The 23,141-nt window shown below is 47.4% G+C and overlaps 1 protein-coding gene and 1 long non-coding RNA gene across 3 annotated transcripts in view; one reads left to right on the forward strand and one right to left on the reverse strand.

The window, feature by feature from the left end:
- The window catches only part of NHS (NHS actin remodeling regulator), a 339,891-nt gene that overhangs the window by 179,691 nt on the left and 137,059 nt on the right, over positions 1-23,141 (forward strand). The gene's annotated exons all lie outside the window — the stretch shown is intronic.
- Positions 10,866-21,220, reverse strand: LOC122477233. Its single transcript, XR_006295658.1, has 2 exons — positions 20,397-21,220; positions 10,866-20,027 (listed from the first exon to the last, which is right to left on the reverse strand). It is a non-coding gene; the product is annotated as an uncharacterized LOC122477233 (long non-coding RNA).

Here is a 23,141-nt window from a genome sequence, read left to right on the forward strand (position 1 = left end):
TGGCCCCTTGAAATCTTGACAGACCTAATTTGAGGAAAGGTTCAGATACTCAAGGAGATGAAGAGGGCTCTGGGGGATGCCAACGACAGGGACCCTCCGCGCTCCGTATTCCTAGGGTTTGCCGGTAGTTTGCCATTTCAGTTTTGGGTGGAATCTTCTTCGTTGTGAAGTGGTCAAGTACTTCTTATATTATGTGCCTAAATCAGAGACTATGATGAATATCTTAAAGCCGCTTGGATTCAACCATCCATGTGCCCTTAGCCATCTAAATTTCAAAATTTAATCTGAAGTGAATTAAATATAATTGCAACCTCAATGTTTCATGCTAATAGAAAGCGGCCCCCCAAACACCAACACCTCAGAAATCATTCACATTTGACTTTGGAAGGTGATCTTGGTTTATTAGCTGGCATGTTGAAAGTTGGCTTCGCATACCGTAATGGAGCAGACTGAGGTGGAGTTAGAAGCCTGTCTACATTTTCCTCATTCTGTCTTCTCATTTTTCCCTCCACCTTCTCTACTTCATGAAACTCTTTCCATTTCCTCATCTCTACAAAGGGGTGGGAGTGGAGGGTGTACCGCTACCGTGTTGTGGAATACGTATGCCCTGACACAACCTTCCGCTACTCATTTAACAACCTTGTTTCAGTGCCCGTTAGGTGCTACCATGCTAGTCATGCGAGATAAAAAGATGAATGAAATGAGAGACCATTCTGACCCTCGAAATGATATCCAACATGTCTGTTACACATGCAGCGAGCACTTCGTTGACGCTGTTGAGGGGCGTAGAAAGTTGATGCTATAACAGCTCTCCTGAATGACGCTGTGGTTAACGATGCTCTTGAATTTTGCCAACATTTAATATGTCACGTTAAAGGCTCTTAACATTTTCCTTTAGGAAAATGCTAAAAGCTATTGGAAATGATCAGGGAGGTGTATTCACCCAGTAACTCTGAAGAATGCTCTCGGACACAGGCCCAGAGAGATTACATACCTCTCCAAGGTTACACATGGGTAAAGGTTGAACCCGGACTAGGATCCAGCCCTCCCACTTCCTCGCATTGGGGTAGTCGATGGTTAAGAAAGTAGGCTTGGAGCCCAACTCCCTGGGTTCCAATTCGGGTTCTGCCACTTCCAGGCTGAGTGGCCTTGGGCAAGTTAACTTCTCTGTGTTTTAGTTTCTTCCTCTAGAAGTGAGTCCCTAATGTCGGAGAGCTCAGAGCCTACGTAGTATCGTTGCGTATTTAACAACGGCCGTGAGCAGCTAGAAGTGAGCCTGGGATGCTTTCTGATGTACAGCAGGGAATCAATTGATGTTGTGTCATAATCAAAACTGGTCTTATAGCCAGTTCTTAGATCTGTCTGTCCGAGATATCTCACGAGTACATTGTATTTTTGCCAAAAAAAGAAAAACCTGCTTACGCCCGCACCTGGCACATGGAACGTGTTCAGTAGGTGTTAGCTGTTGTCTCACTCTACTGCTTTCGTTTCCTGCAGTGTTGGAGGGGTGGTTTTCAAGAGCATCATCAGAACTGGGAGATAATGCCCCCACCCCAGTCCCCACTCTGTGCGCAGTGGCAAATCCAATAACTCCCTCGGTAAATGATCTCGGCCAAAAGTTCTGTTGCAGGAAATCAAATTCAGATCTGTAAACCTGGTGAAATTCAAATTCCTTTTAAACATTTATTGCCATTTCCAGGCGAGAAACGTTTCCCCTGATCAGATTGTTTTGGCCAGGAAATCTTGTATTTTAAAAGCAAGTAAAAAGTGAAAAACTAATTTTCAGTACATGACACAATTTACAGTTCGCCTCTCAGGAATGTGTGTCGTGTTTTAAATTGGAGTAGGCTGATATTCTCCAAACATGCTAGTGCTTCGTATTTATAGAGTGCTTTATTTTAGAGTGTCAACAATGAATGAGAAAAAGCGGAACTTTCGGTAGGCATTTTTTCCCTATTTTTTTTTTGTCTCGATGCTATTTTGATTTGGAAGCAGCCTCGTTCCTTTTCTTTTTTCAAACACCACAGGATTCCATCCTCTTGCTCTTTTCCCCCAAAGGAAACACTTCAATTGCTTTTATTGATGAGGAGAGGAAAAAATCTAAACATCAGGCAACCAGGCTAATGAGAGACAGGCCGACGTGACATCTAACAGAGAACAAAACCAATTACCCCTCTTCACGTAGGTATACCGGGTTCACGAGGAAACAGAGGAGGGAATTGTAGCACACCCTGGCTGTGCCCGCCCCGTCTTCCCTAGGTCCACCGGGAAGCCACCTGCAGCTCAGGAGACAACCCGCTACACCCCTACAGCTCCTTACCACAGCACGACCCCTGCAGCCTCTCCGTCTGAGGGCTTTCTCTGGGCTGCAGGGGTGTGCCCGACGCCCCGCCCCTCCCCCACGCCACAGTTGCCCTCAACCAGGGAGTGGGGAGATTTGGTGAAGAATACCCTAGACTCCCCCTCCCCCTTAGTAGGGCAGTCCTGAGATGTGCTACATCACCTGTAGTAACTTGCGCTGGCTTCCTCCCCTCCCCTGTCTCACCACCCTTGCGCCCACTCTACTGGGCTTTCTAGAATCACCTCTTGCACCTAGATCGTCTCTTCAGATGATGCTTTTGGGGGGAACCCAAAACAGGACAAGAACCTAAAAATATTTACCCAGTTATATTTCTTATGCCGCCCCTTCCCCACTCTGTGTGTGCCAGAATTAAAGATGAGGCTTTTGTTAAACGATGGGCTGTATGATAGGGTCCCTTTTGCTGGAGTGTTTTTTATGCCGTACTCTCATCTGGGATGTGCGATTCTCTTTAGGTTCTTTTTTTTTTTCTTCAATTTTTTAAATGTTTATTTATTTTTGAGAAAGACAGAGTGTGAGTATGGGAGGGGCAGAGAGAGAAGGAGACACAGAATCTGAAGCAGGCTCCAGGCTCCGAGCTGGCAGCACAGAGCCCGACGCGGGGCTTGAACCCACGAACCGTGAGATCATGACCTGAGCCGACGTCTGATGCTTAACCGACTGAGCCACTCAGGTGCCCCTCTTTAGGTTCTTGAAACTAAGAGTTTCTTGGGTTGCTGGCTTTCCCTAATCCGTTCGACAAATATTCATTGAGCACCTCCTATGTGTCATGTACTCCGCTGGGTGCTGGCATTACATCAGTAAGTGAAGCAGACAGAATCCCCGCCCTCCTGGCAATGGCAACCTAGCGGGAGGAGGCAGACCATAAGTGAACAACGTATACTGCGTGCTAGAAAGTGGTTACCTCTGTGGACTACAGAAAGTAAGCTAGGCAAGGGACATCGGTGGCAGGAGATGTAGGGGGCTGGTTGCAATTTTAACTCGGGTTCTCCTGTCACTTTTCTGTCTCCTACAGAGGGAAGGCTGTGTTGCTTGATTCTTTGATGGGCTGCCCCCACAGTTAGCCTCCCTTCTCCCTTTTCATTTTCCAGATCAGCCTCCAAGCAGAAGCTAATGCTGTTAATAGTCATTAAGGACAGGAAACAAACGTCTGTCTTCTCTCCAGATGAAGTTCTTTGCTCACATTGACTTTTTTTACTTCTATCTGGAGCTTGGCTAACAGTGGACACCGAGAAGTAAATGTTCAATGAACGATGCGTGCATGTTAGGACCTACCTCTCTGTTTGAAATCCAGTTGAACTTTAATGGCCATCCTTGCCATAGTCAGGACCACTGGGGCAGGAAGGGCAGGGAGGAAATTGGAGAGCATGCCTAGTTCAAACTCCCCTGTAATTAAAAATGAAGTTTAATCATTAGTTTTAAGGGTGGCTCTTATGCACAGTGGAGAAAGTTGAGTTTCACCTTCTCTTGCCTTCTGGGACCATGCTGACATAATATTAGAGGTGGGATGGTCTCCAAGATGCTGCTTTGGATAGGGTTACCAGGCAGACAAGGGCCAACTCTGATATCCCCACACAGTGGCATCACTGGTTAAGGGCAAAGCTCAGGTTACTTGGGACAGGACCTATTTCTGCCACCCTTTCCTGAGACGAGTGAAAATGTGGACAGAGAACTGGGCACAGTCAGTGGTTGAGGGGAGAGGGGAGAGCTGGTGCCGGGGAAGGAATGGGCATTTACACAAAGGGTTCACAGTGGAGAGCCCCCCATCCTTGCTCAGAGATGGGAGGAGAGACTGGGGGCCAGGAGGAGAGGAGCCAAAACTACCTCAGAGTGTGTTCTGGGCATCAGGACCAGCAGTCGTGCAGTGAAATGAAGGAAGGGGGACCAGCCAAAGGCACACATTAGAACCCTGTTGGGGCGGGGGGGCGGCGCATAGGTGACTTAGTTGGTTAAGCGTCCGACTCTTGGTTTCAGCTCAGGTCTCAGGTCATGATCTCATGATTTGTGGGTTTGAGCCCTTCATCGGGCTCTGCATTGACAGTGCAGGGCCTGCTTGGGATTCCCTCCCTCCCTCCCTCCCTCCCTCCCTCTCTCTCTCTCTCTCTCTCTCTCTCTCTTCCCCTCCCCCACTCGAGCAGTCTCTGTCTCAAAATAAATTCAAAAAAAGAAAAGAATCCTGTTGGAATTGGCTAATAATTCCAACCAAGTACAAGGAGACTGTCTTTGGCTGCTTTGTCCTCTGCTCCATGATTCTGTGGAATCGTGTAGGGTGGGGGGTGGTGGGGCGGGGGGTGGGGGAAGGTGGGCTGACCTGGTCTTCGGAATTTACGGGTTAATTAGGAAATTGGGAATTCCTGCTTTCTCGGGTTGCCTCTCACCCCCCTCTCGGTGACTTGAGACTGATGAAGGCAAGATCCCCTGTGAACATTTGGGATGAAACACTTTGTCAGGAAAACAAGCAAATAAATTTGACAGCTGCTTGATATAGGACAGTCATTAAATTTTCAAGAATGTAGGTCTTCTATTATTTAGTGACGTTAATCTCTCTCCCCAAAACAGAAAAAAAGAAGGGTCCGGAACTGCAGAGTGAGGGGGTTGTGCTGTTTGCTCTGCTGAGAGTTGCCCAGGGCCCCGTCTCACCCTCCCTTTCCCCACGGGGCTGCTGGGCTGGACCCGTAAGGCCAGCGTAGCTCAGTCACATGCTTGGGTTTTCGGGGGCTGGTATGTAGGCCTTGCGTTAATTCCGTTCCCTCGCTTGCCTCCTCTTTTCTCTTCCGTTACCTGCTTTTTGGGCTGTTCCCCCACCTTTCGGACCCACCACGGGGAAAACGGGGTGAAGAAATAAAACTCAAATCGGCCACGTATTCTACTCCTAGGGGCATTTCTGGGAAGAAGATTTGGTATGAGGTGAAGTTGAAACGCTGGCCAGAATTTAGAGAGTTTAGAAAACTCTGTGGCTTCCTTCGTGCCCTTTTACTTAGGAGGGATGACTAAGAATTGATGTATTTCTTTTCCAAGAAAGGTTGAAATACCACAGGGGATTAAAAGAAAAAAAGTTGTGTAGCAATGTTCCCTCTGGACTCCACGCAAGCAGAGAAGACAGAATGTCCAACTGGCGGGAGGGGCAGCTGACAAGAGCTACTCTTCTGGTGGCTTTGAGAAGAGAGACACCTTTGAGCTTTTCCTGGAGTGCCAAGGCCACTCAGACATGGAGGAGGACGGCACACCCCCTGGGCCTGTCAGGGTTCAGGGGCAAGTCCTGCCTCTGCAGTGTTTCCTGCTGCCTGACCTGGATCACGTCACTTCGTCTCTGGGTGCCTCAGTTTCCCCTTCTGTAAAACTAAGGTAATAAATCCAGGTCATCAAAGTGTGTGCCCGCCGGCAGGCACGCAAACCCAAACGGGTGCACGCTAGTGACAGCCGCTGGGTTAAGCAGGGCTTTAGCTGCGAGTCTGAGCTAACTTCACCAGGATCCTGTGCCCACGAGACCATGCTGTGACTCCCTCTGGGGCCGTGTGCCAACCTCCTGCTTGAGTCACCGGTCTTCCTACGATGGATTGGGATTTAATTGCTCTGGAAAGCATCTGAACATTTGTTTTATGGCCTTAGGAGTAGAACATTCCACGAGGCTCTTTCTCCATGCCGTTCAGAGTGCTACTCTCCAATGATCTCCCATGGCTGAGTTGGTCATGAGTAATATTCAACAAATATTCATTCGACACTTATTATATAATCCTAGGTGTTAGAGGTACAATAAGCTACTCATCAGGTAAGGTCCTTGACCTCATGGACCCTCTCTTCTAGGGAAGAGAATCAGACAACAGACTGTCAGGCAGAGGTGCATGATGCGGAGATGTCACAGATGCGTCTCTCGGCAAGTAATGCCTCCAAATCCAGCCATTCGTTTTTTTTCAGCAGGTATTCAAGGAGCCGTGGAGGCTATAGAAAGCTGCGTGGACTCCAGGTGTTTGCACAAATCTTTCCTCTCCCGTCCTCCCTAAACAAGCCATCTTGTGTTCAAAGGAATGATCCGGGGCGGTTAATTTTGAGCCAGACTCATTTAGCATGGCAATGTCCACCAGGCGTGGCCACCCAGACAAATGATTTCCGGCAAACGCATTACACGAGTGCATCCTGTGAGGGTACAGCTGAGTGGCAGTTGGGGGAGGAATTTCCAGCACGTGCCGGCCCCTGAAAGGAAATAAGGGAAGTCGGTCTTCACGCTGCCCCAGCCTGCCTGCCCCCCTTCGCGTCCACAGTTCTTGTACGATTTCCCTGTAGAGTATCCTTTGTTGGTTTTGAGTAGGGATAACCTATCTGGAGTGAAAATCCTGTGCTGTTTGGTGAGCTGTAAGTTGACTCTCACTGAGTTTTTTAGAACAATATTCATGGAAAAATATATTTAGGCCGTTTCCAAAATGGAGATTATTGATCCAATTACGCAGATGGATGTGGCAACCAGCAGATGTCCCTGATTCTTCTTCCTCTCTCTTTGTTTTCTGAGAGAGTTGGAAGTTGGCGCAGAAGAGGCGCTCTGATCCAAGTGGATAAGTCAGTCACTGAGACAGGCTATTCTGTGTCTGTGGAAGAAGACAAGAAGCTTTCCTTTTGAGGGGATGATGGGCAGTGAGCAGAGGTGGGGTGGCCGAGTTTTCTAGATCCTACGATTTGAAAATCAGGGACTCAAAGGAAGTCTGTCCTTCCCGAGTAATTGAATCCCCACTACGCTGAACTTCCTCCGGGGTTTCAACTTTCACCCCGGGGCCAGGCTCTGAGGAGGGAGGACAAAGGGGGGTCGGCCCCTCCTCTGGGGAGGGAGGAAGTAGGTGGGCAGTGTGGGGCGCCCGGCCCCGTGTGGCCGCTTCTCTGCTTCCTGGGCAGAGGAGCCGGGTGTCTGGTTTCTCCTTTTCCTCTGGCCCTATGCCTTTGTGGGCCTCTCGCTGGTCTTTGTGCGCATCGGTGTCAGCCACACAAAGTTTTGTTTTGCGAAAAGAGGGGGCACCGAAGGCGACGTTGGGTTTGGCAGCAATCCGTGAATGTTATTCACCTGCTCTGTCCGTGTGACGTGAATGCATCTTATTAGACTGGAGGCCACCAGTGTGGGATTTGGGATGTTGATTCTCCAAGAACCAGGAAAAGAATAACGCCGGGAGTGCTGGGAGAATGCTCCAAATGCTTCCAAAGATCCAGCTTTTTAGGCATCCCCAGTCACGAAGGGGTACCCACTTTCAAGTACCTCCTCACGAACAAACGGTTGCCCTAGGAAACTGTCCTGTGTGGTCCTTGGTTGACCCAGTCCGATACTTAAAGATGAAAAATTGTATTTTGTTTTATAATATTTTATAGGGGCACCTAGGTGGCTCAGTCGGTTGAGCATCCGACTCTTGATTTCGGCTCAGGTCACGGTCTCGTGGTTCGTGAGTTTGAGCCCCACATTGGGCTCCACGCTGATGGCACAGAGCCTGCTTGGGATCCTCTCCCCCCCCCCGCCCCTCCCCTGCTCGTGCTCTCTCTCCCTCTCTCAAAATAAAACCATACATTATGATATTTTATATTTTTTATTTGTCGCTAACGTGAGGACTTACCACTTTCTCATTTAGTCTGAATTAGGCTCACCTTACGGTCTGGCTACATCTTTTTCATTTAAAAGGCAATGTAGTTATTTGCTGGTGGCAAATCAAGTGATAAAGATAAAATACTAATGTATACGATTTTTAAAAAGTGGAAAGCAGCTACCCCTGTCCGAATCATTGCCCGAAGTTAACCATGGTTTACTGCTCTAGCTGTGTGGCCTTGGCCAGACTTCCCGACTCCTGGGCCTCGGTTCCTTCATCTGTAAAAGGGGGGTGATATTAGTCCTAATCCCATAGGGTTCTTGTGGGGATTAAGTACAATGTCGGACGTGTGTTCTCGCTAAACCAATATTAGCTACGGTTGTCAGTAGTATGTACTTTCTGTATGCATCGGTGCTGATGCTGCGTCTTTCCTAGCTTCAGACCTTTAACCGTGGGGCCAGGCCTCAGTGAGCAGTATTTTGCCAACAGCACTTTCACTCAGGATAGGGCCCGCGTGAGTGAGGAAGCCTGGCCTTTGATTTGGTTTTCTTCAGCAGGATTCAGTTTGGTTCGATTTCCTTCATGGCTTCTAAGAAATGCTAGGCTTTCTTGAGTGGGAGAGGGAAAGAATTGGAACGGGCTTCTTGCTCCCAGGAGGGACCTGACCGATAAGGTCATTGCTTCTCTTGCAAGCCCCTGGACCCTCAATTTGGGTGCCGTCGCCCAGAGGCTGCTCTCCTACCTGGGAATGTGATGGGAAGATTTATGGCCGAAAGAATAGCTCTGACTGACTTCGACGGAAGAGGGAACCAAGATCTTCTATTAGATGAGTGGATGGAAAATCAGTTGGGTTTTTAGTTTAGTTTTCTTTTTTTTTTTTTTAAATGAAGCGGGGGAAAAGAGCGAGTGTGTTGGTTTTGCCAGTTTGCTCTGAAAACCAGAGTAAGAGTGTATCCGTGTGGTTGTTTGTACGCAGGGAGCAGAAGAAATCACCTCTGAGGCATCTGACAAAAGGCATGAGCAGACCGTGCATGCTTTTTTGTCTGCCTTCAAAACCGGGGGTATTTGTTCGATAACTTGACGTTCGAAGTCCAGGGAAAGAGTCCGAGAACCTGTCTCCTTGTCCCGGTTCTGCCATGTGTGGCCCGGAACGAGTTACTTAACCTCTCTGTGCCCCAGGTGTGTCCTCTATTTAAGAAAATGAGGCTGGAAGTCCCTGCCCTCCAGAGCTATTTTGGGGGAATGAGAGATGTGATAACGGGTCACGCTGTCGCGTTGTTGGCTGCACTGCGGGCGGCTGCTGGAGAGTCAGAAGACTGGCCACCGCCCTCGAGGGACTTCGAGCCAGCGAGAACTCAAAGCACACGTGTAAAAAGCTGCCTCAACGCTTACGAAGGAAAAGGATAAACCCAGAGTCACCACAAGAGCATTTGCTAATAATAAGATAGATGCCTGAGAGAAAAATGTGGCTAGAGACCCACAGGGAATTGACAGAGTGACAGGATACGGTGTCAGTTGCTTTTTTCAGTAAAGAGATCAGGTTCTCCATTTTAGCCACACCCCCCGGGCCACCTTCTGTGAGCAAACACAGCCATTGACTTGAGGTCCGAGAGTGCCCCTCATGTCGCTTGACCCCTGATCCGAGGAGAAGCCATGACCTCCTTAGCTCAGCCCTCTAATCGGCCCTGCCTGTCCATCAGGACTTGGGAAGCTGGGCTGAGATGCCATAAACAAAGCACTGCGACACCAGGGAGACGCGCGACGCCACTGCTCTGCCGCCAAGATGGCAGAGTAGCCCTGAAATAAATCTCTTCACTGTGCTGTAGGCTTTATGCAGGCTTATTAGGTCTCTTTCCCGAACTCTCTGAGGTTCACAGGACAGGGAATGGTAACAGGATTTCTCTCTTAAGTTCTTAAGTGACTTGCCTGGGGTCACCTTGTAGATTAGTGAATCGTAGGGGGCGGGGGTAGGGTGGGCGTACATGGGGGATTTCCTAACACCCAGGCCAGTGTGGATTAAGCTGTTGAAGCTTCTAGGGGAAGATACAAATACAGCGGCAGATATCAGCTTATTGATTAATTAATTTCTGCAGCAACTGCAAATCTGTGTTAAAGAATGCACTTTGTTTTTCACTTAATAATGGCGATGAGCTGCCTCTCACGTGCTTCTTTACCTTCTTCCAAAAACAAACTACCAAGTTGGTCACTGTCCAGTTCGTTGGAACTGGAGTCAGTTGAACGAGTACCTGAGTTAATTGTTGAACTGAGGAGTATGAAAACCAGGTACCACTGCCAAGCACGAAACCTCCCTTCCCTTCCCTACCAGGTCTGCTGCCCTGAGGGTAGGGCCAGGACCCCTGAGGTTCAAGTCCAGCAAAAAATCAGTTCCTTGGCCACGTACTAAAAGCTTGGGAACCGATTTGTTAATTATTCTTTTCCTTTTGTGTCATTTTTCAAGATAAACTTACTTGGGCCAGCCTCCTGGAAAACCTTTTAAAATGCTAATCGCGCAGTTGTGTGAATAATGTAAAAATGAGTCATGTGCTACACTCAGCACTTGACTAATTAACAAGCAGTAAATGAACCCTTGCCTAGCAAATTCTGTACCCGCCTGTGTGAATGGCAGGGAGCTTCATGGAGCCACAGTTGGAAGAGTTTGGCTTAAGTAAATGGGTTCTTATAGGAATTGGCCCGTGGAAATCAGGAATCGTTAGGCATAGCACTATCTTTTCCCAAAATTGAACACGATTGGCGGATTCCATTCAGGGAATGTTCGTTGAGCCCCTGTAGGGCTTTGTGATAGGCCCCGGGGAACAGGATACAAAGGTGAATTAAATGCGAAGGATGCTCCTAAAAGTTAATAATCTGGTGAAAGACAGAGGTGAATAATCAAAGACAGGAGTGGGATGCTTTAGACCACAAGGACAGAATATCCAATTAATGGTGGCTTACGTGATAACGATATTTAATTATCTCACAAGATCTAATGTCTGAAGGTAGGCGGTTCTAGAGTTGATTTAGTAGCTGGACGTTGTTGTTCACACCAGCTTCCTCCCACGCTTTTGCTCTGCCGTCCCCATCGTGTTGGCTTTTTGTCCTTAGGCTTGTGATGGTCTTGTTCCGACTATCATATTCTCCAACAACAGAGTTCGCAAGTAGGAAGCAAGGCAGGGGCAGTAGAAGGCCGTGCCCCACTCACCTGCCATTCGCCAAAACAAGTCACACGGCCACACCGAGACGCGAGGCTGGGGTGCTGGGAAGCCACGCTGTCTAGACAGCCACTTTCCATCATCAGCCCCGTCCCTACGATCCCTATGGAAGGGAAGGGATTAAAAAATGTGCAGGGCAATTAGACATCTCGGCCACACAATGCAGAAAGTGCTCATAATGCAGTAAGTACAGATACTCACGGAGTACAGAGACAGTTCATTCTGCCTTGAAAAATGATGGGAGGTTTTGTAGAGGACCTGACATTTTAGCTGAGTCACCAGGCGGATGAGGGATGAAATCCAAACAGGAAACCCGGTGCGTAAAGACAGAGTGGCATGAGAGAGCTTGTCGGGGTTTTGTGCTGTTTGTATTTTCTTGGCCTCTTTACCCCATCTTTTGGTCAAACCCATAGCTAGCAAGTCACTTAACTCCTCGGGGTCCTAGAGTCCTCATCTGTGTAAAGGACGCAGTTGGATTGCACAGCTGTAAAAAGGTCTGCAAGGTTTTCTCACTCATCCTGTCTCTCCTTTACAGCGGTTCAAGTAGACATTTCTTACACAGATAGCACAGGAATTCTTTCATCTTCTCTCCTCGATAGAAGCACATTTTGAAACATTTCTCAGAGAGGCAACGTGGCGTCCTCAGCAGAGCATGAGACTGGGGATCACGGATCTGAACTCGAAGCCTTACTTTGTCATGCACTTGCTGTGTGTCTTCCGGAAGACACTTAAGCTCTCTGTAGCTCAGTATCCTCGACTGTAAAAGGGAGGTAATGGCATTTATCTGCACGGCTCTTTGGAAGACAGTGATAATTGTCATTAATGTGCAGCACAGTGGTAGATACTTATCAGGTTCTCGGTAACTCACAAATGAAGAGATAAAAGTGGCCAATACACAAAGTTTTAAATGTTCAGTGAGGCATAACTGTGTGTGTGTGTGTGTGTGTGTGTGTGTGTGTGTGTGTATTAAATGGACCTGGACTTTTAAAATCAGTAATCCCCGGTGTGGGCAGTGTGGATGGCACAGAGACTTTCAGGTAGTGCTGATGAGACTATGAACTGATAATGACATTTCCGGGGGACAGTGTGGCCATTGGAATGTGTCTTTTAGAAATGTTCAAGCCCTTTGACCCAGCAATTCAAAGTCTAAGAATCTATGCTGGGTGGATAATTGATGATGTGAACATGGGGTATAATTAGTATAAAGTTATTCATCATGATGGTATTGGAGTAAAAGGTATTGGGATCAGCACAAATAACCAACAGCAGACAAGTCATTAAGCGAATTAAGCTTGACTCAGATATTTTAATATTACCCAGATATTAAGAATCCGGTTTGGGGAGGATATTTGATGATGTAGGGAAAATGATCACGATAGAATATTTATGTGAAAAAAGCAGCCAACGAAACAGTATGTACAACATGGTCCCAGTTTTGTAACAGTAAATAACTATCATGCTTAGAAAAGTCACTGGAAGGGAAAACACCAAAATGTGAAAATGATTATCTCTGGGTACTGGAAACACAGGGGGGTTTTATCTTCTTCGGTGCTGCTCTGAATTCTACAGGTTATCTTGCATTGTACCTGTAATGATATGGAAAAACACTTCCAAAATTAAGAGAAAATATCAGGTTAGAAAGATTACCCAAAAAATCCGGATGCCTCAACTCCAATCAACTTGTAAGAATACTCACACATCCCACAAGAAAAAGAAGGTTGGAAGGAAATCTGTCCAAATCTATTCAGTTATTTTCTCTGGTTCGTGGAATGATGGATTGTTGCCATTTTCTTCTTTATACTAGTTTGTGTTTTCCGCCTTTTCCATGTTTGGCATGTTATTTTTATGAGCAGAAAAAGAAAGCTACCACCACAGAAAGCCCGCAACAAGACGTTGTCCTGAGTGCTGCGTTACACATGGCCCCCAGTGCTGGCAGCCACCAATAAAACCAGTAAGTCTGAAGGCCCCGGCTTCTCTTGCCCCACAGCTAGGAATTCATTCGACCGGCGTGGAGAACTGGTACCCACGTTGACCACCTCTGCCTCCTGAATGCACCAAGTGCCATGTTGCAAAAGGCAGAGGGGCAGAGCCGGAGGTGCTGGTGATGGGGCAGATGAGTACATTTGGCAGGTATCAGAAATCACAATAGAACCTGTCCTCCATGCCGCAGGGACTGCAGGGCAAGCCTGCTTTTTATGAACGCGTGCTTGCTGATCCAGTAGGTGCCTCTGGCTGGATGCATAGAGCTCTCTGGTGGCCAAGAGGTGTCAACGCAGCAATGTTTGTGCTTCAGAACCAAGTCCAAGTTCTACTAGCCAAACCAGAATGTTCAGACACTGCTGCATACTTGCAGATTAAAGTCGAAGACCCCGTAACAGGTAGGAAAACATCGGTCAGCACTATTCCCATAGTATCTCTAACAAAGAAGGAATCTTCCGTGTCTACCAGCTGGGGTGGGTACCCGCTCTGCCTTCATGCCCGTGTCAAAGGCACTCGGTCCTGCTTGGTTTTGTAATAACTGTTTATTAAATTGTGAGCCATAGCAACTACTGTGTGAGCCTTGATCACGTTGCTTGTCTCACAAGCCCATACTGTGGGAAAGTGTCCTTGTGGGTTGTTTTCCAAGCGGGTCTGGTCTTCATGGCATCATAGAATGTTACAGCTGGAAGGAGCCTTAGAAACAAAGAGACTGAGCTCCAGTAAAGCCAAGTGGCTTAGAGAAATGATTCATTACTGGCTGATCTAAGAATGGAACCCATTCCAACCTTGAGAATTTCGTCCAGCAGCCTCCCCTATTTCCCTCAGGCTGCCTTCATCCCTCAGGTGGCTGACTTGAAACCAACACTAACGCTTCAGATTCTCATTGTTCCTGGGTAGTCTTGTATTTCTCTGTGTTGGCATCACACTGTGTGTATGTGTGTGTGTGTGTGTGTGTGTGTGTGTGTGTGTGTAGCTATGTATGATCATTAGTCTATGTATGTAACTGTCACTGTATTCCTATTATATCTCTATCATTTGATTTGGGCATATTCCATACCCTCTGCTGTATTATAAATTCCTTGAAGATAATCTTCTGTGTCTTTTGTATTCCAACATAATACTCTCTAGAGGTGTTGGGACCATTGACACAATTCATGTTACTTTCTTTGTAAGCCATGAATGAAAATAATGTCTGAATCATTTGGGTCCTTAGACTCAGGACTTTGTTTATAGGATATTGTTCTATATTTAACTTCTGTATTGGCACTGGCTTTTAGAGAGGCCTGAAGATTAGTGGAAATTTACCCCCTGGGCATTCTAGAATGTTCCACTGAGAGGTAATTAAGGGGAAGAAAAAGAACAACTTGTACTCCCCAATTGGCGAGCCATTTATTTGGTTATATATTTATTTCTGCTAGAGCAAAAGTGCTTTCAATTTTATTGCACTCTAACATCGTCTCAATAATCACCAGGGTAGCATAGTGATGGTACCTTAGAACTTTGCTGCACAATTGGTAATATGAGGATAAGCTCTGAAATGCTCTCTGCAGTCAATTTGAATATTCTATCATTTTATTCGTTTTGACAGTGAATTTTTAAGAAAAGAGAGAAATACACATAAGAAATCGTTTAAAGTGGACCTTGTTGGGGGGTTGGTGCTTCGGTGGCTCAGTTGGTTAAACGCCCAATTTCATGCTCAGGTCATGTTTTTATATAGTTCATGGTTCGACCCCGCGTCGGGTTCTGTGCTGACAGCTCGGCACCTGGAGCCTGCTTTGGATTCTGTGTCTCCCTCTCTCTCTGCCCCTCCCCCACCCATTCTCTGTCTCTGTCTCTCTCTCAAAAATAAAAAAAACATTAAAAAAAATTTTTTTAAGTGGGCGTTGGGATGTGCTGTGCTAGGAAAAGAAATAAAGACCAGCATGGTGAGGGGTTTGGAGCCAGAGCTATAGGGTTTGATTTTTGGCATGGCCAACCTAGGAGGAAGAAAATGGATAGGGGTGTAAATGGGGCAGATGGGCCTTAGATGGTTGTTGAGTATGTGTGATGAGTGTGTAGAGTTTCATTGTAAAGTCCTATCTACTTTAGGGGTTATTTAGAAATGCTCCATTAGAACCTTAGTTCCTCTCTTCAAAAAAAAATAATAAGGAAATTCTTAAACTTGGCCAAGGTCATTAAACAAATAAATGGAAAAAAACCAACAGAGTTAATACAAGACTATGCTTATTAAAACACAAAAGTTATAATGAGCACAGACCTTGAAGTAGGACACGGGTTTAAATCACATCTCTTACTCCATTTGTAACCTTGGGTGTCTTTGACCTTCTGTTTCCTCAGCTCTGAAAGAAGGATATAAGACCCACCTTTCAGAGTTGTTGGGGCCATGAGAAACGAATATGTGTCAAGCACCTAGAACTCTACCTGCCCTTGGTAGACATTTCCTCAAAGTAGTTCCTGCTTTTTTTTTATATTATTAGTTTACTATTTATTATTAATATCCTAAGTGGATTAAGAATCCCAATGGCTCACTGGGATTAAGAATCCCAGTAGGCTCACTGGGAGGGAACATGTTCGGGAGCAGTCATTCCTTTGGTCCTCAGGCAAACAGGAGCTCCCAGGCCACATGAAGAGGGCCAGCCCGGAAGTCCCAATGTTTCGGAACTTGATTTGGGGGCCTCTTCCAGGCAGCAGCAGCAACCTAATGGGAGAGAACGTCCCATCAAATCCCAAGGGATACCTAGTTTCATTGGGTGTGGGAGTGCAAGGATCCTTTACACAGGAAGGACTTCTAAAACAAATCACTCCTCAGTGTACAACTCACCCCCGAGTCTCCTGCTTCCTCCTCTATCCCAGTGTTCCTCAATTCCCAGTGAGAGTGGCCTGTATCTTTCACCGGCAATTCACAGTGAGCTTCTCCCATGGAGTCTGATTTGCTTCTGTATCCCCAATACATGGCTCACAAGGAGGACTGAGGGGTTTTTTTTGATGGATGGATGGGAGGAAGGGTGGATGAGTGGGTGGGTGGGTGGGTGGGTGGATGGATGACAGAAACTGACCTGAGGTGGGATGCTTATGTATCTCTGTGTTCCAACAGTAGGGTTTTGCTTTTTAGTCTTTTTAAGCATCTTGTTGATCTTTTAAGAAAATTCCCACTAATAACCTACTGTATCCCAGATAGTCTACCAGTGAGCACCTGTTGTATACCAATGAGCATCTAGTTTTTATATCATTTAATCCTCACAACACTCTGTGAGGTAGGCCTTGTTAATACCATTTTACAGATGGAGAAATCCACGATCAGAAAGGTTGAAGAACTTGCCCAAGTTCACGTACCGTTTATAGTCAAGTCCTTTCCTGTATGTCATGCAATGCAGGCATACCTATCGCACAAACCGTTCATACCAGTGTAGAAGTGAGGAAGAGAGTCACTAACCCAATACATTTCTGAGAGGCAAGGGGTCACTATTCAGAAGAAAATCTGATGGCAAAAGGGAGTTTTCACTTGGATATACATTGGAGGGTGGGTGGCAGATGAGGGGAGGGTGTGGATCCATGGAGGGAGGAAAGAAGTAGCAGGCACTCCTGCAATCCCAGGCTTCTCCTCCAAAGGGAACTCAGTCACGGGTAAGAAGGAGTGAGGCGGGTTGTCCTGTCTCCGTTCTGCTTGGGGCATCCCTGGGATCAATCCACCCCACCTGTCCACAGGGCAACTTCCGCTAAAAAATTCACTGGAGACAGTGAAAGGAGACCAAATGTTTTGCCTGTCCTACCGTCTTTGCTCAGGTTCAGAAAAAGAACAGGAGAAGAAACCGAGACGTCGATTCCTGTGCACATGCTTCATTGAGGGAGTGCTCTCAGGAAAAGGGGAGTCAGGGAAGCAGGCCAGGGCAAGGGGGAAAGACCTAAGTCTGTCTGTGGTCTCAGCTAGACACTCACTTTCGACTCATCTCACACAGGAGCAGGAATTGCACCAGAGTTGATCCCACCTTGAAGCTAGGGGACCGGCCTTCTGTATCACTGAATCAGTCAGTTATTAGCTATGGGGCTGCCCTTGGGGAAGGGAGCCTAACCTTCTGGGCTAGGTAATTCCCACTGACCCAGGGCATCTCTCCAGAGAAGGAGCGACTGTTGGGTGCTGTTAACAGCCAATACTATAGCATCTGGGGGAGGGGATCCCCACCCAGTTAAGAGGCCGTGGGTAGGGCATCAACAGTATCCACTGTCCCCACCAAACTACCATCTAGGCCCCTGCTGGAGTGGCATGTATGCAAAATTTCTGCCTGGATTTTGGCCACTGCCCTTCCCGTCCGGATGCAGACTGACTTGATGAGTGGAGATAGTCCAACTGAAGTTTCCTTCTTTGAAGGAGAGGGGACACCAAGCAGGGATCCTTCCCATGAGCTTGCCAGTCTAGAGACTTTCCCCACTCATTCTTTGTTGGCCGTCTACTGCTGGGGTCCCCCTCTGACTCAGTCAAAACTTAACATTCTTGGTAAAGTGTAGCCTAAGGTTTTTACTTTAATGGCAATTATCATGCAACAGCTCCCTTTGATGTAGGACAGCCAACATCATGACGTCTAGGTTATATTTTCTGTCCTCTGTCCCCAAGTTTTAGTTGTTGTCTTAGTTCACATGTCCCCCCTTCCCGCTAAACTCCCATCCGACACTTCCTTCTCCAGTCCTGTTAATACTTAACCTGAGGTCAAGGTTTCTTTGGGTGAAGAACAATGAAAAAGCCATCAAGCTGGCTTTGAGTGCTAAGGGAGTGAAACCTGGTTATGTGTCTAATTTGAGACATTCCTAAGAGTAGGCTTTTCTTTATGGTCAAGATCGAAAGAAATGAACGGATGTGAGCTTTTTTTTTTCTTGCCTTACACATTAAGGATTAGTCATAGGATCATGTTGAAATTATTCGATCCAGAAATAAGTGATTAACATTTAACTTACTTAATGGGCAATTACTCAACAGCTATGCCAGTGGGTAAATATTTACTCATCATCTATTCCAAGGAGTGAATGTTAACTTGAGTCAAACAGTTACTTGTGTTGGTTCTTTAATAATGGCAAAGTGAATTTTATGTAGCAGTAAGAGCTCCAATTTCCTGCCAAGTAAGAATTGACTGAAGGATGTTCAGAGCTCTGAGCTGGGCTTAAATTACAGATAATTTACTCACCTACTCACCCACTCAAAAAAAGCAAAAAACAAAAAAAACCCACAAAAACGCACCACCAACAACAAAAACCACTGGCGATCTGTTATACTCACCACTATGTATTGAAATCTGGTAGCCCCGAATCTCAGAAAGTCAAATATAATAAATCAACTCCGTTTCTCAGTCCGTAGGTCTGTCAGCCTCTGTTTACCACAAAGCTGCCTGTTTCTTGTCGTTAATTCAGATACCCTCAACGTGCCCCATGGACACACAGAGCATATGGCCTGAAGACTCAGTTAAGAGAAAATCGGGTACCATCTCTGAGAGTTTCAGTTCACTTCCAACCAGCACGTTTTTACCAACAGGCAGGAAGTCGATTTAAAAGTTGAAACATGAACCAAGGTTGGAGGTTGAGGGTCAGAATATGGGACGTGGATGCAAATACTTCAGGTGTGGTCTACACGCAGACAGGTCAAAGATGTTTTCCATGGGGAACCAGTGAGAGAGAGGGCTGGCGTTGTCCAGGCTTGTAGAAAGAAGTTTGAGAGGCTGGAACTTGGCATGTGCATCAGGGCAGGCTAACTGCTGTATGAACCGCCCCAAGTCTCAGGCCTTCACACAAATTAAGTTTATTTCTTGCTCATGTCACATTCCAAGAGGAGGGGACCTGTGTTCTGCAGGCGTTCAGAAACACAAACTCCTTCCGGCAGATGAGGCCAAAACACACACACACACACACACACACACACACACACACACACACACACACACAGACACACACACACACACCCAAAAACCAAAAAACTCAAAACCATAGAGCATGGAGAATAGCGTGGCAAGTTTGATGGGCACCTCCATAGTCTGGCCGGCGCTGCCACATGACCCCACAAGCGTGCAAAGGAGGCTGGGAAATCCGTGTGCCCAAGACATGGAAGGATATGGTTTCGCGTCGAGCTAGCCGGTCTGCCACCCGTGGCTCGGGGCACGCGACACTCTTCATCTGTTCTTTGGCGAGCGTGTGGAAAAGAGCTAGCGAAGGAGCGACAAAGAAGACAGGCAGGAAGCTAGTTAAAAGTCAGTGGGGCTACTCCGGTTGCGGGGGGGGGGGCGGGTTGCCGAGTTAGATTGACTTCTAACTGGGGATAAAAATGGATGTCCTTTGGGTTGGTTTTGTTGCGTCCCAGGCTTTAGAGGGTGAGCTCAGCTCACTGGAGCAGAGGACTCGATGAGAGGGAAGGTGTGCTTTGCCTGGGGCCCCCGGTTGCTCACAAAGGGGGGGGGGGAGCGGGTCGCAGCCTGCCATGGACACCTGATTGTGGGGACTCTGGAGGAGGCCTGAAAGGGGGGGGGGTTCCTTGTCCGCCAGGGGTGTTCAGGGGAGAACAGACTCAGCGGAGAGAGGGTGCCGCGGTGTGCACGGGCTCCATTCTGGAAGGTAGGACGCTCCTGCTCTCTGTTCTGTTGCTTCCCCTCTCCGGCCTGTGAAGGTAGCCCCCGGCCCGGTGGGCCGTGTTTCGAGGAGCCCCGCGATGGGAGGGGAGGTTCCGGCAGGGAGCTGGAGGAAAAGCGAGGGCCCAGGGCCTGCCCCAGCCGGCAGGTAGCGTCAGGGGCCTCCGGCCTGGCCTGGCGTGGCGCCTGGTGCGGCTCCTGACTGAATCGCGCTCTCCTCCCCAGCGATTCCCACAGGCCCTCTGGGCGGACTCTTTTGTGGCAGTTTCTGGCAGTCCCAAATGTGGCTCGTTGTCAAGCCTCTGGACCGGTGCCCGGGAGCCTGTTGGAAGTCCAGACTCCCAGTCAAGAATGAATTGGCCAAGCGCCAAGATAATATTTTCCCTTATAATCAAGAACTCTGCCTAGGAAATAAGTTCAACTCCCTTCTTATTTTCTTAACTGTTCTTCGGTCTCCTTTTAGAGTAGCCATTATTAAAAGATCAGTTTTACGTGCATCCCCCCCACACACAGAAATGGCCTCATTTATGTAGCAAACACTTATATGGCACCGACTCTGGGCCTTACGCTCTTCTAAGTATTGCAGAAATATTAACTATTCGATCTTCACAACGACCCCAGGACATAGGCACTGTTATCATCCCCACTTTACAGATGAGGACGTAGAGGTAGAAAAGGTGTAAGGGCTTACCTGGGGTCAGGCAGCGTACAGGCGGTAACCGTGGGATTCGGACCGAGGCTGTCTAGTTGGGTAACCCCACTAGGCTGGTTCGTTCTGTATTCTTTCCCCAGCGAAATCATCAGTTGCTTTTGTAAAAACTGCCGTGACCTACCTCCGCACAGAAAAAGGCACAAATGCTAAGTATACAGCTCCGTGAATTTGCACAGACGGAACACGCCCACGTGCCCGGAACCCTGCCCCAAGCAGATTATCACCGGCCCCAGAAAAGCTCTTTCACCTCTCCCCCCACCTTTTGCCCTTATCCTGGCTTTTATTGGCACGGATTACTTGGAACTGTTTACAAGTAGAATCACACGACGTGCCTTCTTCTGTGTGTCCTTTCTTTCCCTCCGTGTTACCTTTGTTGCTGCACATACTTCAGGTTTCTTTCTTTGCGCTGCTGTGCAATATCTCAGTCTGGGAACATACCACAATCGACTTGGCGGTTGTTGTTTTTTAATTGACGGGCATTTTGCTAAGACCCAGTCTGGAATGGTTATGAATAGTGAGTGCGGCTCCGTATGCATCTTTCGGTGAGCTCCTGGACCTGTTTCTGTTGGGTATATACTCAGAAGTGCAAAACCGTAGTGAACACAAATATGTAGCCTTAGTGGGTCCTGCCAGGCAGTTTTAGAAAGTGGGCATATCAGCTTACAGCCCCATCAGCAGTGTGGGGGACTTCTTGGTGCTGCTCAGTCTTGCCAACACTTGGAACTTTCTTTTTACTTTAAGGCATTCTGGTGGGTAGCATGTATCACAGTTTGTTTGTTTGTTTGTTTGTTTGTTTGTTTTAAATAGCCTACTCGGGCGCCTGGGTGGCTCAGTCGGGTAAGCGTCCGACTTCAGCTCAGGTCACGATCTCGCGGTCCGTGAGTTCGAGCCCCGCGTCGGGCTCTGGGCTGATGGCTCAGAGCCTGGAGCCTGCTTCCGATTCTGTGTCTCCCTCTCTCTCTCAAAAATAACAATTAAAAAAAAGAGCCTATTTTTAGAAGGGTCTTTAGACTTACAGAGAAATTGAGACGATGGTACAGAGAGCCCCCACATACCATGCACCCCTTTTCCCCTAGTATGAACACCTTAAGTTCGAACGGTAGCTTGTTAGAATTAGTGAAGCAATACTGATAGATTTCCACTCGTGTACTGCTCGTTAAACAGCAAGCACGCTGGAGGAATGAATGACACTGTCCGCGTCTCCTCCCCTTGTCACATCGAAGACCGTTGGGGAACAGCTTCACAGTCGGTTTATTCAGACGGACCAGGGCTGGGGTGATGACTCCAGGGCAGTCCTTTGCTTAATAAAGTCAAACCCACCGGATGATGTGGGGACGTCGTGACCTGGTGTAAACCTTTGTGATCGTCATTCTCGATCAGGCGTTCTCCAGATGTGGCCCAAAGCAGCACACGGGGCTCCCGTTAAAATGCCAGTTCTTGGGCCACATCCCACACGAAGAATCAAAACCTCTGGGGCTGGAGGGCAAGAATGTGCCTTTTGAGCAGTTAAGTGTTTACTTTGTCTCAGGTCATGATCTCGCCGTTTGTGAGTTTGAGCCCCGCGTCAGGCTCTGTGCTGACAGTTCAGAGCCTGGAGCCTGCTTTGAATTCTGTGTCTCCCTCTCTCTCTCTGCCCCTCCCCCCCCCCCAGAAATAAATAAACATTAAAAGAGAAAAAGCTCATGGGCCAAAAGGCAGCCTGTTAATACCAGAGCCCTAAGGAGGATGACTCTTGAGTTAGGTTTCCCAAGACCTTGACTAAAAAAGATTGCACTGGAAAACATAAATGATGCGGCTGGTCCCCCGTGGGTAAGGAAGCTGAGACAGAGAGTTTTAGGGCTCTTGATCCCCTTGGAATCTCAAAAGGGACTTTAATGTCAAAGAGGGTGTGGAGGACAGCAGGAAGAGATCAGTGTGTAAAATATTCCAATGGCAAATTCCAGAAAAGCAGCAGTCAGAGCTAAATGGGACAAAGAGACAATACACATTAATTTAAGACGACGTTGTCAATTTAGTGGCATGTTTATTGAAATAGCCCTTCGTGTTCTAAAAAAAGCACTGGGGTACAGACCTCTGAATCCCTGCAGGAAACTACAAATTCCTGGGAGGGAACAGCAGCCCTAGTCCTGACTTTAATAACAAAAGGCAATTATTTTTAGTATTTTCCAGTAATCTCAGCTGTCTGGTATTGTCAGACTCTATTCATGGACAGCTGGAATGTAGAGTGCATTGAGTGAATGGGGAGGGGAGGAGGGAGGGAGGAAAGGAGGGAGGCATAAAAGAGGAAAAGAGACAGGAGAGAGAAAGAAGGAGAACATGAGTGGGAGCTTACAAGCTTTTTCACTCTGGTATATTATCCGGCATGATGGGCCCCAAGGCAAAAGTGCCAGTCATGTAATAATAAATGCCAAGATCAAACCTCCAGGAACAAATATAAAGGGACTCTAAAACAAGCCATTTGTCAGACCGGTTTTGGGGTACAGGGAAGTGTAAAGCAACTAGAGAGAAAGTAGGTCAGTGATAGATTCTGGTGGAAACACCTGGGAAACCATCGCGGCTGCTCGTGTTGTAACTAATTAAGAGGTGGTGAAACCACGACACTTGGTGGCGTTGGAGGGCATGCGGGGAGGGGGGTCGCAGAGGAATGGAATGAATTTTTTCATTTATTTCATTTTAATTAATGGAATTAATTTCTTAAAGCTGCTTGGAAAATCCCAACTTGTA

The sequence above is a fragment of the Prionailurus bengalensis genome, chromosome X (assembly GCF_016509475.1).
Source record: "Prionailurus bengalensis isolate Pbe53 chromosome X, Fcat_Pben_1.1_paternal_pri, whole genome shotgun sequence".
In the NCBI taxonomy this organism is placed as follows: domain Eukaryota; kingdom Metazoa; phylum Chordata; class Mammalia; order Carnivora; family Felidae; genus Prionailurus; species Prionailurus bengalensis.